Source organism: Apium graveolens, chromosome 7 (genome assembly GCF_009905375.1).
Source record: "Apium graveolens cultivar Ventura chromosome 7, ASM990537v1, whole genome shotgun sequence".
Classification (NCBI taxonomy): domain Eukaryota; kingdom Viridiplantae; phylum Streptophyta; class Magnoliopsida; order Apiales; family Apiaceae; genus Apium; species Apium graveolens.
The window spans coordinates 123,802,824-123,823,521 of NC_133653.1; positions in this window are offsets into that span (position 1 = coordinate 123,802,824).

Genomic DNA, 20,698 nt, shown 5'->3' on the forward strand with positions numbered 1-20,698 from the left:
AATATTTAAAATTATCTTTAAAAAAATTATTTTTATGACTTTATAATTACAATAATTATTTCTGGGATTTTATAAAATTTAGAAATCAATATTTTTATTGATTAATTATCTTTAAATGATTTATGTTTGTATTTAATTATAAAATCAGTATTAATTTCGAAACTCTTCAAAAATTACGAAATTCATATTTTATTTAGTTTGGAATATTTCGAGAATTTTAAAATTATTTTGGTGATTTTTGGGATAAATTTCACCTGCGCATTGTTTCGTTTATTCGTTAAAGACGGGTATAAATTGCATTTCAAAAATTGTCCTAAAATTTCGAAGTTTATGTTTTATTAAAATTCGGGATATTTATAACATTTTAAAACTATTTTGGGATTATTCTGATTAATATGTATTCGTAAGTTGAACCGTTAAAATGTTAAAAACGATATAAAATCGGGCTTCCAGTCGGAGAAGAGGACACGTGGCTTAGAAATTGAGCTGCGTGGCAGCATTTCCGTGCGCGTGTAATGACCTGGTAAATGTTACATTTTAATTCATTTTCTTTTCAGTCTCTCTTCTTCTCTCCTACCAATCTCTCTCGCTCTCTGTCATCTCTCTTTCCCTTTCCCCTTCTTCTATTCCCGTCCGTTTCTTTTCAGTTCGGCTGTTTTCCTTTTTCCGGAACTGCTCCGGCCGTCTGTTACTTTCTGGTAAGCCGCCGCTTTCAGGCGAACTCACCCCTGTACCGTTTATTTCTGCAGTCGATTTTGATGATGTATATGTATATACACACATACGTGTATGTACGTATATATGTGAGTATCACTGATTCTTGTTGCTGTAATTTTCGGTTTGTGTGTTAGGTTTCCGGTTTGTGTGCTCGGTTTTCCGGCTTGTTTCCGTTTGTTGTTGCTGTGCTGATTGGGTTGGATTATGGCTGTGTTACTGTGATTAATTCGATCCTTTTACTTTGATGGTTCGAATTATTGTGTAACTTTGTGGAAAAGTTTCGAATGAAATATTCTTGATTTTCGAAATTAAATTTCTGATCATTCCGAAATGATTTAATTGGTGAAATTCGTGTTGGAAACCCGAAATTATTCGGGTACCCGCGAATTTTATCGCCGTCGGCGATGAGCTTCGGCGAGCCGACGGTGGACTATGATGATTCGATCTGAGTCCTACGATTTAAAAATATAAAATATGATTTAAATTATAAAATACGATTTAAAACGCAAAATACGAATAAAAGTTGTAAAATAAGGTTTAAAACATAAAATTACAGATAATAGCGATTAATGATTGTATTTAATTAGTATTGGTGAGATTGCGAAGTGAAGTTGTTGACTGAAGTTAAGAATTGGATTGTTGGATTGCGATTGATTGTGTTGTTGTGTTTTGACGTCGGGATGTTCGACGGGTAGGCCGATAAACAAAAGAGACGCTGCCCGATTTTCAGGAAATTAATTCCGAAAATACGGGAACGTAACCTATGATTATCGGAGACGTCGAACGAGGATATATGTATAATTAAATTTTACGAAACCTAATTACATGTGGGGACAAGATATTTCTATAAATAAACCGTTCGTCCGTTTAATACGAAACGAACGCTTCCAAACTCAGAAAAATATTCCGCTTTCAATAAAAATACGTTCGAGACCCAAATTCTTTTGTTTCAAAAGGTCGCTTGTTTTACGAATGATTCTGAGTCGATTATTCATCGATAAATCGTATTTTGACCCAATTTCAGTTTTAAACGTACCGAGTCCTGTGTTATATGAATTATGTGATATGAATTATGTGATATATGAGTTATGTGCTTATGTGCTATGTGAATTATGTGTGTATGTGGATCAAGGATCCTGTGTTTATTTGTTATATTTATGTGTGGGCTATCGTATGGGTAGACGATAGGATTTTGACGCGTAGTTCGTCGAGTGATTATCGTTTAGATGATTAAAGTTCTATATTTTAATTATAGATGCGGATCTCTCAAGTCGATCAGGACCAGATGGAATGGGTAAAGAGTAGAGTTGAATAGTATGGAATCTTGGGTTGCAGCACTGCATGAGCAGCAGACCAAATGATTTGTTGAATAAAGACGGTGATGTTTTGAGGCAGAATGTCAGAATAGATGCGTCTTTGCGAGTGTGACTAACTGCTAAAACCCAAAGGCAAGTACATTAACCTCACTTATCATTCAAGTGACGTTTATTTCGATTCATATTATGCAAGTACCCCTGACTTCACTTATTGTTCAAGTGACGTTATTTCGAATCATATTATGCAAGTATTGCTTTCCCTATCTCAGTTTAGAATCGATAAATGTTTTACATATCGCTGAATTAAATAATTCTGTTTATGCAAATACTCATCTGCTATTCTATATTCAGAATAGTCAAGTGATTTTACTTATCCAATTTCTGGATTTATAAATGTTTTGGATTTTGAGAAAAGTGATTTGGTTGTGAATATTCCTACCCAAGTTAATGGGGGAATAAAATTATTTCGGGTGTCGAGTATTATGACCCCTTTTCAATAAAAGTTTTTGAGATTTGATGGTTACTGGTAGCGTAAGAGGCCGAGGCACCGGTCCAGCGTGAGCTATTATACGGAAGTGCAATACAGAAGTGTAATATCTTACAAGGCTAGTTATGCCTTTTTCTGGCGCCCTATAGGTACCGTATGTCTTCGGGATACGGGTAGTACCTATATTAACGGTATGGCTGCGGGATACCGGTGTTGTTTCATGACTGATCATCAGGAACAACATTGTGCATAATTTGGTTCCAATCGATATTATTATATTGCTTTTGATAATCTTATAAGGAATGATTTATCAACTGATTCTGTTTTGAATTAAAAGTACTGATTCTATTTTGGATTAAAAGTGAATTGCGGTTTTGATTCAGATTCTGATTTATGCTGATACTTACGTTGTTGTTAAATATCAAAGGTGGTATTAGTATAGATGATTGATGTTAACTTCAGTATGGAATGTTGTGAGCATCAAAGTTCGTATTGATATCTAATTTGATATGACAGCAAAATAAGTATTAATTTCCAGAGTTCGGTTTTGAATAAAGTTTATGATTCAATCCATAATCATTGTTTCATGTTATTGTGGTTTACGATATTTCCGTAAACACTGTTTTACGAGTTTTATTCTCGTTATGATTCAAAGTATTGCTGAAGCACGTCGCTGGAAAATATAAAAAGGGTTTTTGAATACAATTAAGGAATCAATTCTGGGGTTCCACTACTAAAATTTTATGATTCAGCAATTATGATTTTTAAATATTCTGCGCTGATGCAGATGTCGGTTTTATATCAAAACGACCCTATATATGTTATAATTAACTTGCTGAGCATTTCTTTCGCTCATACTTGCCTGTTTTCAAATTTAACCTCCAGTGAGGATTAGCTTGCGCTGTTTAGCTGCGTAATTCGAGGAAGCAAAGAAGAAGCTTTTGGAAGGTGGTTGGTCCAGGGTTTACGGACTAGTGTAAGTTTTATTGTATAAAGTTGTTTATATTATATTATATATAGTTGTATATTTTATTTGGGCCTAGTATACTTCATTTCGAAGTTATACTAGTGGGTTTAGTTTTGAGTTGGAATTTATTGAAAAGAGTTTTAAAAGAAAGTGAGAAAAATTTATTTATGGAATTTGGATATCTTGTTTCTAGAACTGTAACCTTAAAAGATCTTGGAGTAGTTAGGGGTCATTTATGCTAATTATCTTCCGCCGGCATTTATTTATTGATTAAACAGGTTAATTTGGATTGAGGTTTCATAGTGACGACCAAATCCTCTGACCCCGGATTTGGGGGCGTTACATTAGTCCTCTTTAAGTACATAAGAATATTCTTGATAGCTGTTCAGTGACCCTCACCAGGATTAGACTGGTATATGCTCGTCATGCTTAAGGCATACGAAACATCAGAACGAGTACATATCATGGCATACATTATAGATCCAATTTCTGAAGCATATGGAACTTTGCTCATATGTCCCTTATCATCTAATGATTTAGGGCAGTTATTATTTGAGATCACTATCCCATAATACATTGGGACATATCATTTTTTTGCCTCTTGCATCCCAAAATGATGCAATACTTTGTCAATGTATGTACTCTGACTTAGGCCGATTAATCTCCTTGATCTATCTCTATAGATCTTGATCCCTAATATATAGGTAGCATCGCCTAAGTCCTTCATCGAGAAACTATTTCCCAACCAAGCCTTAACAGCCTAAAGAGAAGGTATGTCATTCCCTATTAGTAATATGTCATCTACATATAGTACTAGAAATGCCACATGGCTCCCACTAAACTTCTTATAAACACATAGTTCATCTTCATTCTGAATAAAGCCAAACTTTTTGACTATTTCATCAAAATGAGGATTCCATCTCCTTGAGGCTTGCTTTAATCCATAAATAGATTGAAGCAACTTACATATCATTTTAGCAAACTTTAGATTGACAAAAGCCTCAGGTTATATCATGTATTCATTGTAACACCCCCAAATCCGGGGTCGGGGATCCAGTTTGTCACGAGTTCCATTTCCCTTAATAATACTTAATTTTAATAATCAACCAACTATTGCGTAATGTGACCCCAAAATATACACACACCACAAGTTATAGTCTGAGAGATGAATATCCAAAAATAACACAAGTCATTTTATTCCACAATTATAAGCCATTACACCTCAAAAGGGTTTCTGAATTAATTTACATAATCCTTGCCATTATTATAATTCATAAATATACATAAGTCTGGCACAACAAAAGTTGAAAGCCTAGCCTATTGGTAGTTCCTACCTCAGCTACAACGGCATCAACATCTACAGGAAAATGCGGAACGTTTCCTAACCGCTCACGAATTGGGAGCTTGATCCTGTTCATCTTGTCTATCTGTTGTTGTGTGATGAAAGAAGAAAGCAAGGGTGAGCAACCAGCCCACCGAAATAATATGTATAATAATTAATAATATATGAGCATTCTCATAGTACTCATGAAAGTATTGGTCAAGAAGAAATGAACCAAGTTTGATATCTTAATGCGACGAAGTCGCAAAATATTCAGTATATATATACATATATACTTCTCAAATTTTTGAAATCCTCTGACATGTATAATATACACAGAGTTCCAGTTTATAACTGTATAAAATATCGTTGCAAGGTGATCTCATATATCTAACCTCGTCTCAACGTTTTTCTGAAAATCTTTGTCATGCATAAGATAATCATTAACCAGATATAAGTTGAAAAGGTGAAGTTACGAGTTACTCCAATATGCTTATATCTTTTCCGAATACTACTTGAACTACCACCGTTCAAGGTATAATCAGTTTCAAAAGTTCATCACATAGATGAGACTACAAGATAAGATTTGAATAGATTCAATCTTTGAAATATCATTCAAAGAAATGAAGTTACGAGATACTTCATTAAGTCCCGATATATATATACACCTATATATATATCTCATACTTTCCTCGGAAACCTCTGTTATGAAAAGTATAAACAGAATTATAATATCCAATGAATTTAGAAAGAAGAAAACCTTGGCATAAACCTGATATCTTGCTGATCAGGAAAAGATAGCAATAAGTAACCTTTTCTACTAGTAGATGGATGAATCCCCCACCGGTCATCACCCTGGCCTCATTAGGACCTTGTGCTGGACCGCCACCCGGCCTCTTACGCGTTGATGGGCTGCCTCCCAGCCACTTACACTTTGATAGACCGTACCCCGGCATGTCGCTTATGCCGACTCAATTAGATGGACTTACTTCCCGAATGTTGGGTAAGTAATCAATTCATTTATCAAAACAGCAACCTTGTTGCGAATATAAAATACACCACAGAGCCGGATCCCTCAGGTTTTGAGCGAGTATTTAAATCCCCTTCGAAAGGAGGATCTTAAATATAAAAATGAGTTTTGGGATCCGCCCTAACTTTTAAAAATCATTTTGAAGACTCGAAAACATTTTTAAGAATGTTTGGAGTAAAGCTGATTTAATAAAATAAATCAGTCCCAATATATTAGAAAAATATCTGAATATTATTATTTAAATAATATTCCCATAAAGAATAATCTTTATAAAAATAATTGAAGTAGAAGTTTTAAAACTCATACTTGAAATGAATATTTAAATAACCAAAGATATACTTATACGAAAGTACGATCTTTATTTGAATAATCAAAAATAAGTTTGATTATCGAAACATTATTCTTTAATAAAATAAAGAATATTATTTAATAAAAGAAGCAGAGTCATAAGTCCTCAAATGAATATTCAAAATAATATTCATTTAATAAAATAAAGTTATCGAATAAACCTTATTCAATTAATAGTTTTGAAAACTATATATATATATATATAATATACTCGGGAACATCGCCTCCCGGTTTAGAAAAATGTTCACCTTTGGGTCCCCTGTACTAAGGGTATACGCAACTACTGCTTATCTCTAGCATAGGTATTATACAACTTATAAGCATGAATCAACAATTAGATATCAATATTATGAAACAGGCATGCATATATACCATATCAACATGCTCCAATATATCGCAAGATTCGCTAATTAACCATTATGCATCTATCCCAAGATAATGCATATACATATATACATCACAACAACAGTATAACGGGTAGAAAACTTGCCTGAGCGACTGGGGGTGATAAAAGGCTTGGGACGAGTCTGGTAACCTATAAACAACATATAAGTTGGAATTAAACCAAAGTCGCTTAAGAATCTATATTTAACCAATTAGACCCTAACGTTCGCTTTTGCGCTTAACGATTCACTTAAGTCACTCGAGTACCCTCGGCTCCACTATTTTTAATAAATTAACCATTAAGAATTTTAAGACGATTCTTTCGCGAGTACGCTACCAACTGCCTAACCCACTTTACATAATTGTTTCACACTCCAATTAGTCATTTAAGGGCCTTAACCAAGGTTTCAAAGTAAGGCGAGGGGTAATGGTTCGGTCGCGAAGCGCCGTTACTTAAAACGGTCGTTTCTCCTAAACCGTACATCGGATTCAAGCGAACCTCATATTAAAACGAAGCTCGTAACATGAACTATCTAATAATGGCAATTTTCAAAACCTAACAGTGAGTTTACGGGTCCTGATGTTAAGAACAAAAGCAGTCTAAGGTAAATCGGGCATTACGACGGCTATGTTTACGCGATTACCAAATTTGTACAACTCCAAATCAATCCACAATCAATCCCACAATCATTACTACAACCAAACTCCATCTATACTCTACTACAATAGCCCCAACATCTCAAGTTCTCCAATTTACACTACTCTAAATCATGTACTAAAAGCTTATACTTAAGTTCATTAACTAATAATCAAGATTTACAACTCCAAAAACATTACAAAACCAACCAATCTTTAAATATTTAATAACCATGCTTCTCATGAACTATACTACTCATAACAAGCTCTTAACAGTCAATAATAATGCTAGGTTAAGAGATTATACCTTTCTTGAGAGTAGGAGTAACTAATGAGCTTGAAACAACCTTGGAAAATCCTTACTTAAGCTTTATCTAAACAAAAACACAAGATCAAAATTTCAAGTTCTTGAAAAACACTATTCACTCTCTTCTTCCATGAATTATTGGAAGAGATTGTGAAGGAATTTTAAGCATAGATTCATAGGATATCTATATCTATGTACAAGGAACCTTAGATAATTACCTCACTAATTAACTAGGCTTGGAACTTGAATTTGAATTTTTTCTTCTTTGAAAAAGAGATGAAGCCGAGAGCTTCTTGGCTTGGAAAAATGAAAGTCAACTTTGTGTTTTGTGTTTTTGATTTGTTTTGGCTTGGTTGCCTTGTTTTTGTTTTGTTTAATTAACCTTTTAACCATGGTAAAATTTGTGTGCTTATAATCAACCAACAATTCCTTCCCTTTTGATCATGCTTATGTCATCCTCCTATGTCATCTTCCCACACTTGTCTTCTTCTTTTTGGTGTGATGACATCATCATCACTAACCTCTTTGATTAACTCCTAATTACTTGGCTAATGATCGCTGATCTGTTATACGGTTCGCTTAACTTTCATTTTCGTTTATCGTTTGAGGGATCATACCCGGGATCTTATTACTTGGGTTCCCTTAACCTTTCTCAATACATTATATTCCTTTTATGATCCTCTCTTATAATCCTTGAATTTAAATCCTTTTTATCTAGCTACCTTATACTCAATTCTTTCGATATCTGGTGGATTTTTGGGAAAAATGAAAGTGTTCGAATTTGGATTCTGACGATCTTCATATACACTTATATACCATATAGAGTACTAATAAGATCTCAGAATAACAATAAAAGAACCTCTACAAAGTGTGGCATGAAAAGTTTTCTTATTCAGTATAATCAGCAAAATCACTATTCATAAGGGTTACAAAAAGTCCAAAATTTTGGGGTTATTATAGTCTCCCCTCCTTAAAAGGATTCCATGCCAGAATCAGATAAAAAACAAATGGGGGTACTTTTCTAGTATTGTGCCTTCTAACTCTCAAGTCAATTTTCCCACATTGTGGTTCTGCCACAAAACCTTGACTAGCACGATAACCTTTCTCCTAAGCACTTGTTCCTTTTCGATCTATAACCTTTCCTGGTTGCATGTCTATGTGCTCATATGCCCCTATTTGTCTGGCATCCGGATTACACTTCCTTAACATTGATACGTGGAACACGTTATGAACTTGCTACATGTTCGGGGGTAGGGCTAGCTCATATGCTAACTTCCCAATACGTCTTAAAATATCCAAGGGTCCAATAATTCGTGGGCTTAGCTTTCCTTTCTTTCCAAACCTCATCCATCCTTTCCAAGGGAATACCTATAACAGCACTAGGTCCCCTACTTCCTATTCTTTGTCCTTTCGCGTTAAATCAACATACTTCTTATGTCCATCTTGGGCTACTACCAGCCGTCCTTTGATTAGATCTATTATATCCTTGGTCCTTTGGACTACTGCTGGTCCAAGCATCTTGCGCTCTACAACTTCATCCTAACATAAGGGAGATCGACATTGTGTTCTCTCAAGGATCTCATAAGGCGACATCACGATACTGACATATGATCTATTGTCATAAGAAAACTTAATCCGCGTTAAGTGATCATTTCAAATTCTTTCAAGTCTATTGCACAGACTCTCATCATAGCTTCTAGCATTATAGCTTTTGCTTCTTAATAACCATTCTTTTCCGGTTCGTAATCGTTACTATCTTCCGTATAGGATACTATTCTAGATATACCTTTACTCGCTAGAGTTTTATGACCTTTTAATAATCACGTCAACCTTAGTATGACGAACACGTTAGAATCGGAATACCACTGTACTTGGTACCACTTCATCTCTAGCTGCCTCCATCTTCAAAAGCTTGGTCCTTCGTATAAAAGTAAAAGAATTTATTGAGTGATCACTATGATCATGAACACTTGTTCTATTGCATAGTTAGTACAGAAGGTGGCCAGCCTTTAGTACTTGACAAGAAATTAAACAACATGTGGTATCCTACTAGGCTTCTATCACACAGATAGATAGTCATTCAGCAATACCTCCCCTCCTGGAAGGGTTGTTCTTCTCAGCTTATACAAAATAAAAAGGAGAGAAAAGAACGAATTAAAGAGAATTGTATATGAAAAAGTACTGCCACAAATATCTGGCTTGGAATCTACCTCTGAACTATAGAGGTTTGTCATAGGAGAACAAAACATATGTGTATATATATCAACATCAAGTATTATAGCATCGCATTTCACGTGCCAGAATATTTACTATTCCGTCCATCATTCCATGGACCCATGCTCTTGCTCGAGCTCATAAACACTCACTTTTTAAACTCCCTCGACATCGAAACTCGAATAAGGGATTTTGTTCTAGATATCATCGTTACTAGAATTATATGCTTGCACTGCAACCTTCCTCGTATAGTAATACGACTCTTTATTCATAAGAAGGAATAAATATTCAATAGGTAGATAATCGACTTAATTAGTCTATCAATGATAACTTATACATCATCACAACCCGATTAGTGGTACCCAATCTCAACATCCATTACACTACAACTCTCACGGTTGTAATCGGCTCATTATTCAATGAATCGTTGATGCATTACTATAGTCCACCACAGACCTACTTTAGTCATTCATTTTTCTTGGATCTTAATAGTTAATAGTTAATCATACGGAGTCCATTTCTACCATACCGAAATCTTCTAGAGAGGAAACATAATCGCCAATCCATGATTCATGAAGAACACTCCTGAACTTGGCGTACATATGACATGAAACAGATAAAATTGTAGAAGAGTTTCAATAAAAGCAACGATAGCAGGTTAATACCATTCTTAATCATATGCCTTCAATAGAAGACTTAACTCAAAGGTTCGTTTAGTCCTTTTTGAAACATGGTCCTGGCTTATTCTCAAGATAGGACCTTCTAAGATAGATAGCCCGCTCACGGCGATTACATGAATTAAATCTTTACCAAACTACTATTACGGTTGAGTATCGCACAATCATCAGAAGGAATGTCAATTTTTCAAACCATAATACAACCTTCACGGCTTTAACCATCGTCACTGTATTCCTCTGGCATGAGCGCCTATAATTGCTCTCTTACACTTAGAGTGTCGGCCACCTATTTGGCCTTTCCTGATAGTAAAATTTCCTTACAATCAATGTCATTTTAACCACCTCCAACTAAATTTTCTACCTCATTTCAATCACTGCTTATGTGAAAATGCTTTTCTTAAGTCCTGGTGAGAAAAAAAATCACCATTTTTCCATAAGTCATTGTCTTAGTCTTTAGAAGTGAACATTGTCACGACTGACTCTCGATCATAGTTAGGATGTCTCTTACCTTGGGTCCTTCTCGTTTTCACCAATCTCGACCTTCACTGGGTCGATCTATAGTTTCTTATGGTTTAACACGTGCCCACCTGACATTATTATAATTACACCATATTTCCTTTACCAACATTTCTATTCTTCAGAACTTTGAATATTACATTTCTCATTGTAAAACCTCTAAGGTTATCCTTGAATCATTCCTCCTTTATTCCCTAGATATAGGGCACATCAAAATACCATTTACTAATACTAGAACCATTATCTATGTATTTCTAAAAAATTTCTCTACTGATCTTTAAAGGTTGTCCTTACCTTAATCCTTTCCAATTCATATTGTCAAAACTCATGATGTCCCTATTAAGGGCGAAATGCCAATCCTTATACATTCCCCTAGGGTTCATCTCAAGTTATTAAGGTTATATCCTTAATTCCACCTTTAAAAAGGTACTTGCATCCTTACATGGATAAATAAAGTCATATATCCCTGATAAGGGTATCTTATTCAATCATTTCCACCTCGATAGTCTATACCAAATTTCACAATAGCATCCTTATTTAAGTTGAGGTCAATCCATATGGCCTCCAAAAGATAGAATTGGTTATCCGCTTTTCTTTCCTGATTTGGTAATGATCACATGGATGTTCTGGAAGATATTGGTCATGTTCAACATGAACTTCTTCTTAATAAATCCTTATTTACTTTTGTTATTTATCTCAACAGCCATCTCAATGTTAGGATATCTTTCATACCTGGCGTCTCCCTTTCTGGGTATCATGCCCCCGGTCTTACACTTCACATTCTTGAAGGTCACTTCCTTCATCCAATTTTCCTAATTTCTTACTTTCTTGTCTCCTCAGTCTATCCACGTCTCATTGTTTATCCTTCGATCTATCTCAAGGTTTCCTCGAATCCTCCCAACTTAAAGGGGGTACAATATATATATATATATATATATCTCTTATGCCTTCAACCATTAACTTTAACTCATGGTGAATCACCCTCATCCTGATGATTACATACTTTTCTATTTCTATTGCTACGAGTCTTTAGGGTTTCCTCATACCCAACTCCCTTATCATTCCTCAAACTCTATTGCCTTTATATTCCTTTCCACTTCAGTTTCTTTTTATTTACCTCTCTCTTACAATCATTTCACGAACCCACTAATCATTGAATTCAAACATCACGTCGTTCTGGGATTCTAGTCCTCAGAACAAATCTTGACAACTTTTACAATCTTAGATTCATAATTTATCATACTTGTCCGCCTTTGTTTTCGGCTCTAAAGCTTTTACACTATCTCCATAACCTTGGGAAGTACTTTCCTGAAAATAATTGTCTGAACTTTAATCAGTTTATTATAACCTCTGGCTCCGTGCCTTTCTTGGTCTTTCACCAGCGGGTGGCCTCTCTCTTAGGAAGGTAAGTGACAAAAACAGTCTTTTGCGCTTCGTCAATCATGTAGAATCTCAAATGATTCCTATATTTCCTTTAGCTAGGCTCTTGCCTCGACTGGGTCAACCTGTTCCTTGGAACTCTGAGAGCTTAGCGACTTAAAGGTCATGAAAGAATTTCCTACCGCATTGTTTCCTCAAGGTGGTGGTTGGGAATAAAAGTATAAGTTTTGTTTATGCAGGTCCATGAATTGCCCCATAGGAGTACCGTCCTGGTTCTCCCTATCTTGCTCGACTTTTGTTTTCTTAGTATGAAATGTTTCCTCCTCCTCCCCATAATCGGGGTCATCCTACATGTTTTAAATCCTCATTTTCCACTTCATTATGTTATGGGTTCCTTCTATCTTGATGGCGACCTCCCTGACTATCATATTCAAGGTTTGCCCTAAATCTTATTCCTCGAACTATGACTTTCATCTAAGATCCCGTCCTTAAGCTCTTGAACGTTTGGAACCAAAATTCTGTAAGAACACCTCATTATTCCCTTATCATTTTTCTCGGTATGGATCTCTTCTCCAGTCATTGACTCTCTGCCTTCATTCATTACTTTTTCTTGGCACAATCTAATCTTTTCCAATAACTCGGGTTGCATTACAATCTCAAATAGCTTTTCGGTACCGGCTCCGGTTGCGTTCACTCCTATTTCCATTTCCTCAAAATCTCTTATCAACTCTCCCAAAGACATTATCATCTTGAGTCTCTCCTTTACACTAAGGGCAATAGACACCATTTTGGCTTTTCCTGGATGATAATGAATCTAATAATCGTAATCCTTGATTAGCTCTAACCACCTCCTCTGGCGCATGTTGAGCTCTTCCTGCGTGAAAATGTACTAGAGCATTTATGGCTTATGTGAATCTCGTACTTCTCTCCATAAAAGTAGTGCCTCAAATCTTTAGGGCAAAACTATTGCCACGAGCCCAAGCTCATGGGTGGGGATATCGAATTTTATATTCCCTTAATTATCTTGACGCGTACGCGATTACCTTATTGTGTTATATAAGAAGCACCCTAATTCCTTATGCAAAGCGTCACTACACATCACAAAATCTCATTTTCCATCCGACAACGCCATCGTAGGGGCCGTCACCAATCTTTGCTTCAGTTCTTAAAAGTTGTTCTCGCATTTCTCTGTCCGTTCGAACTTCTCAGTCTTACGAGTAGCCGCGTTAAAGGGGCTACTATCTTTACAAACTTGAATGAACCTCCGGTAGTGACCGGCCAATCCTACTTCTAGTAGTCGCCCTAACCATGGTTATCAATTCCTCAGTGGTCCTTTATTCATTCTTGTCAGGATCTTCCACGGGATCCTCCTCAGCAACAATCCCTTCTAAGACAACATCCTCAACCGCTACATCCTCAATATGAACATTATCCGGTCCCTTGTTAGGACGCTCTATCGGATCCACAATCTGATCTCCAATAAGTAATAAAACATCACCGCACTGTTGCTCCTCAACCTCAGGGTTCGGAGTCCCGCTACCATATACGATAACAAACTACACTTCTATCACGATATTTATAAGTGTTCCCATAAGGGTTTTAACTGTCAGTACTACGTTAGGTAGTCAGACTATGAACTTGGCAAGAGTTCTTATTATCTTAGTGAACTTATTATTTTAACGTCACATCATCTCTAAGGTTTATAACGCTTGCCTCTGATACCATTTCCGTAACACCCCCAAATCCGGGGTCGGGGATCCGGGTTGTCACGAGTTCCATTTCCCTTAATAATACTTAATCTTAATAATCAACCAACTACTGCGTACTGTGACCCCACAATATACACACACACCACAAGTTATAGTCTCAGAGATGAATATCCAAAAATAACACAAGTCATTTTATTCCACAATTATAAGCCATTACACCTCAAAAGGGTTTCTGAATAAATTTACATATTCCTTGCCATTATTACAATTCATAAATATACATAAGTCTGGCACAACAAAAGTTGAAAGCCTAGCCTATTGGTAGTTCCTACATCAGCTACAACGGCATCAACGCCTACAGGAAACTGCGGAACGTTTCCTAACCGCTCACGAATTGGGAGCTTGATCCTGTTCATCTTGTATATCTGTTGTTGTGTGATGAAAGAAGAAAGCAAGGGTGAGCAACCAGCCCACCGAAATAATATGTATAATAATTAACAATATATGAGCATTCTCATAGTACTCATGAAAGTATTGGTCGAAGAAATGAACCAAGTTTGATATCTTAATGCGACAAAGTCGCAAAATATTCAGTTTATATATATACATATATACTTCTCAAATCTTTGAAATCCTCTGACATGTATAATATACACAGAGTTCCAGTTTATAACTGTATAAAATATCGTTGCAAGGTGATCTCATATATCTAACCCTGTCTCAACATTTTTCTGAAAATCTTTGTCATGCATAAGATAATCATTAACCAGATATAAGTTGAAAAGGTGAAGTTACGAGTTACTCCAATATGCTTATATCTTTTCCGAATACTACTTGAACTACCACCGTTCAAGGTATAATCAGTTTTAAAAGTTCATCACATAGATGAGACTACAAGATAAGATTTGAATAGATTCAATCTTTGAAATATCATTCAAAAGAAATGAAGTTACGAGATACTTCATTAAGTCCCGATATATATATATATAACCTATATATATCTCATACTTTCCTCGGAAACCTCTGTTATGAAAAGTATAAACAGAGTTATAATATCCAATGAATTTAGAAAGAAGAAAACCTTGACATAAACCTAATATCTTGCTGATCAGGCAAAGATACCAATAAGTAACCTTTTCTACTAGTAGATGGATGAATCCCCCACCGGTCATCACCCTGGCCTCATTAAGACCTTGTGCTGGACCGCCACCCGGCCTCTAACGCGGTGATGGGCTGCCACCTAGTCACTTACACGTTGATAGACCGTACCCCGGCATGTCGCTTATGCCGACTCAATTAGATGGACTTACTTCCCGAATGTTGGGTAAGTAATCAATTCATTTATCAAAACAGCAACCTTGTTGCGAATATTAAATATACCACAGAGCCGGATCCCTCAGGTTTTGAGCGAGTATTTAAATCCCCTTCGAAAGGAGGATCTTAAATATAAAAATGAGTTTTGGGATCCGCCTTAACTTTTAAAAATCCTTTTGAAGACTCGATTTTTTTTAAGAATGTTTGGAGTAATGCTAATTTAATAAAATAAATCAGTCCCAATATATTAGAAAATATCTGAATATTATTATTTGAATAATATTCCCATAAAGAATAATCTTTATAAAAATAATTGAAGTAGAAGTTTTAAAACTCATACTTGAAATGAATATTTAAATAACCAAAGATATACTTATACGAAAGTACGATATTTATTTGAATAATCGAAAATAAGTTTGATTATCGAAACATTATTCTTAAATAAAATAAAGAATATTATTTAATAAAAGAAGCGGAGTCATAATCCCTCGAATGAATATTCAAAATAATATTCATTTAATAAAATAAAGTTATCGAATAAACCTTATTCAATTAATAGTTTTGAAAACTATATATATATATATATATATAATATACTCGGGAACATCGCCTCCCGGTTTAGAAAAATGTTCACCTTTGGGTCCCCTATACTAAGGGTATACGCAACTACTGCTTATCTCTAGCATAGGTATTATGCAACTTATAAGCATGAATCAACAATTAGATATCAATATTTTGAAACAGGCATGCATATATACCATATCAGCATGCTCTAATATATCACAAGATTCGCTAATTAACCATCATGCATCTATCCCAAGATAATGCATATACATATATACATCACAACAACAGTATAACGGGTAGAAAACTTGCCTGAGCGACTGGGGGTGATAAAAGGCTTGGGACGAGTCTGGTAACCTATAAACAACATATAAGTTGGAATTAAACAAAAGTCGCTTAAGAATCTATACTTTAACCAATTAGACCCTAACGTTCGCTTTTGCGGTTAACGATTCACTAAAGTCGCTCGAGTACCCTCGGCTCCACCCTTTTTAAGAAATTAACCATTAAGAGTTTTAAGGCGATTCTTTCGCGAGTACCCTACCAACTGCCTAAACCACTTTACATAATTGTGTCACACTCCAATTAGTCATTTAAGGGCCTTAACCAAGGTTTTAAAGTAAGGCGAGGGGTAATGGTTCGGTCGCGAAGCGCCGTTACTTAAAATGATCGTTTCTCCTAAAATGTACATCGGATTCAAGCGAACCATATATCTAAACGAAGCTCGTAACATGAACTATCTAATCATGGAAATATTCAAAACCTAACAGTGAGTTCACGGGTCCTGATGTTAAGAACAAAAGCAGTCTAAGGTAAATCGGGCATTACGACGGCTATGTTTACGCGATTACCAAATTTGCACAACTCCAAATCAATCCACAATCAATCCCACAATCATTAATACAACCAAACTCCATCCATACTCTACTACAACAGCCCCAACATCTCAAGTTCTCCAATTTATACTACTCTAAATCATGAACTAAATGCTTATACTTAAGTTCATTAACTAATAATCAAGATATACAACTCCAAAATATTACAAAACCAACCAATCTCTAAATATTCAATAACCATGCTTCTCATGAACTATACTACTCATAACAAGCTCTTAACATTCAATAATAATGCTAGGTTAAGAGATTATACCTTCCTTGAGAGTAGGAGTAACTAATGAGCTTGAAACAAACTTGGAAAATCCTTACTAAAGCTTTATCTAAACAAAAACACAAGATTAAAATTTCAAGTTCTTGAAAACACTATTCACTCTCTTCTTCCATGAATTATTGGATGAGATTGTGAAGGAATTTGAAGCTTAGATTCATAGGATATCTATATCTATGTACAAGAAACCTTAGATAATTACCTTACTAGTTAACAAGGCTTGGAACTTGAATTTGAATTTTTTCTTCTTTGAGAAATAGATGAAGCCGAGAGCTTCTTGGCTTGGAAAAATGAAAGTCAACTTTGTGTTTTGTGTTTTTTATTTGTTTTGGCTTGGTTGCCTTGTTTTTGTTTTGTTTAATTAACCTTTTAACCATGGTAAAATTTGTGTGGCTTATAATCAACCAACAATTCCTTCCCTTTTGGTCATGCTTATGTCATCCTCTTATGTCATCTTCCCATCTTCTTCTTGTTGGTGTGATGACATCATCATCACTAACCTCTTTGATTAACTCCTAATTACTTGGCTAATGATCGCTGATCTGTTATACGGTTCGCTTAACTTTCGTTTTCGTTTATCGTTTGAGGGATCATACCGGGATCTTATTACTTGGGTTTCCTTAACCTCTCTCAATACATTATATTCCTTTTATGATCCTCTCTTATAATCCTTGAATTTAAATCATTTTTATCCTGTTACCTTATACTCAATTCTTTCGGTATCTGGTGGATTTTCGGGAAAAATCAAAGTGTTCGAATTTGGATTCTGACGATCTTTACATACACTTATATACCATATAGAGTACTAGTAAGATCTCAGAATAACAATAACAGAACCTCTACAAAGTGTGGCATGAAAAGTTTTCTTATTCAGCATAATCAGCAAAATCACTATTCATAAGGGTTACAAAAAGTCCAAAATTTTGGGGTTATTACATGCATCCTCTTCAAGGCTCCCATTTAAGAAGGCGATTTTGACATCCATTTGTCAAATCTCATAGTCATCGTAAGCAGCTATTGCTAGCAAAATCCTGATGGACTTGACCATAGCAACTGGTTAAAAAGTCTCATCATAGTCTATACCATGAATTTATTTGAAACCTTTTTCCGCTAGTCGCGCCTTATAGGTCTATACTTTACCATCCATGTCAGTTTTCTTCTTGAAAACCCGCTTACACCCTATAGGTTTTACCCCTTCAGGTGGATCAACTAAAGTCTATACTTTATTTTGATACATGGATTCCATCTAAGATTTCATGGCCTCTAGCCATCTCGGAGTCTGGACTGTTCATAGCTTCTTATTAGGTGAGAGGCTCATCATTATCTATGAGCATCACATCATCATCTTGAGTCAAGAGAAATCCATAATATCTCTCTAGCTCATGAGGAGCCCTACTATATCTACGAACAAACTGTGTTTCCGGAGCAGGAACATTGTGATGTACATCCTGCCCACTTTCCAATGCTGGTTCAATGTTATTTTTTACATCTCGATCTTCATCGAGATCTATAGACCTCCCACTATTTTCTTGGAAAGTAACTCTCTTTCAAGAAATACAGAGGTTCGAGCAACAAACACTTTATTCTAGGTAAGATTATAGAAATTATTCCTTTTTGTTTCTTTAGCATATCCCACAAAATAGTATTTATCTGATTTTGGTCCTAGATTGTTAGAGACCAAGCATTTCACAAACGCTTTGCATCCCCATACTTTCATTTTCAGTCCATATCTCATATGGAGTCTTTTGAACCGATTGAGCTGAAACTTGGTTTAGTGTATATGCAGCCGTTTCCAGAGCGTAGCCCCAGAAACTTATTGGAAGATCTGTTAGACTCATCATCGATCGCACCATGTCCAACAGGGTACAATTTCTCCTCTCAGAATCTCCATTCCATGGAGGTGTTCTAGGAGGAGTAAGCTGTGACACGATACTATACTCCTTCAAGAAACCTTTAAACTCAAGGCTTCAGTATTTTCTTCCATGATCTGATCCTAGAACTTTTATACTTTTCCCTGTTTACTTTTCCACTTCGGCCTTGTATTCTTTGAACTTTTCAAAAGAATAAGTTTTTTTTCTTCAAAAGGTACACATGTCCATATCTACTGAAATCGTTAGTAAACATAATGAAGTAATAAAAGCCACCTCTTTCCATCATACACAATGGACCACATAAATTACTATGTATAAGTCCTTTCGGTGGCCGTTTCATCTTGTCCGGTAAAAGGAGCTTTAGCCATTTTGCCAATGAGACAAGATTTACATTCTTCGTATGATTCAAAATCAAACTTATCCAAGTAATCATCTTGATGTAATTTAGAAATAAGTTTCTCATTTATGTGACCAAAACGACATTTCCAGAGGTATGTTTGATTTGAGTCTATCGTCTTAATATGTTTATTATCATTATTTATGCTATAGACAGGAGTATCTAATCAAGAATATATAAACCATTAAACAAACGTGCAACTCATATGTAAAATTATTTTATGAAAAGGAACAACTATTGTTCAGAATCAAAAATGAAAAACCTTTCTTGTCCTAACAAGAAGCCGAAATAATGTTTCTGCAAATTGCAGAGATGTAAAAATAGTTATCTAGTTCTAAAACAAGCCCGGTGGGCAACGATAATTGATAAGTCCCTACAGTTAAAGCAACAACCTTTGCTCCATTGCCAACATGAAGGTCGACTTCTCCCTTCGCCAATGTCCTACTTACCTGCAGTTCCTTCACATTTATACAAATGTGAGAACCACATTCAATATCTAATACCCATTAAGTAGAAGTAGACAAATTGACTTCTATAACATAAATACCTGAATTAGAAGTGACAGCAACCTTCTTCTTCTTCAGATCTGTTAGTCACTAAACACGCGCTAATATTACACGCAAGTATACACGTTCGCAAGTTGTATAGAATCTTTTCTAGTTCGTTCCCACAGAGACTGTATTGGTTAACTATCTAAGTTATGCATCTAAGCAACAATGTATGGTTATTATCCAATGCTAAGACGAATAACAAATTGAGATTGTTTATAACTAAGAACTACGCTAACAATTATAACTAGGAGAATAAGATTGACTGAATTAATATATATGACAAACATGGGATTATAACTTCATAAAATACTTCATTCAATAGCGTTATTATTCTTAACCTTAGCATGCAACGGTGATGACACTAATCAGACAACACGAAACTGATAAATGCCAACTTTCGTTGCACGAGTACCATTCTACCAGACATCCACAAAAGAGATAGAATCTGAATAGGCACCAATTATATTGAGACCCTATATGTCTATAAAATTTGACAACATAATGGTTTAAGCATAAGTTATCTATCTTGATTACATAGGGCAAGTAAGATGGTTAAAATTACCTACGAATCATGTATAACAATATATGAACCTATGCTAGCATGGCAAGTTCTAAATCCTTAAATTCACTTTTGCTTCATTAAGAATTAACAAACTATCATATAAGTTCACGACGCTCACAAGATGAATACGCACAACCATAACTAGGATATCATACAATCACCACACACTAAGGCATCGAAATAATTTAACTAAAGAAATCCATAAATAAATCCACTAGAACCCCACGATAACGATTAGCCCATAGTCGAACTCATCGCCAACGTGG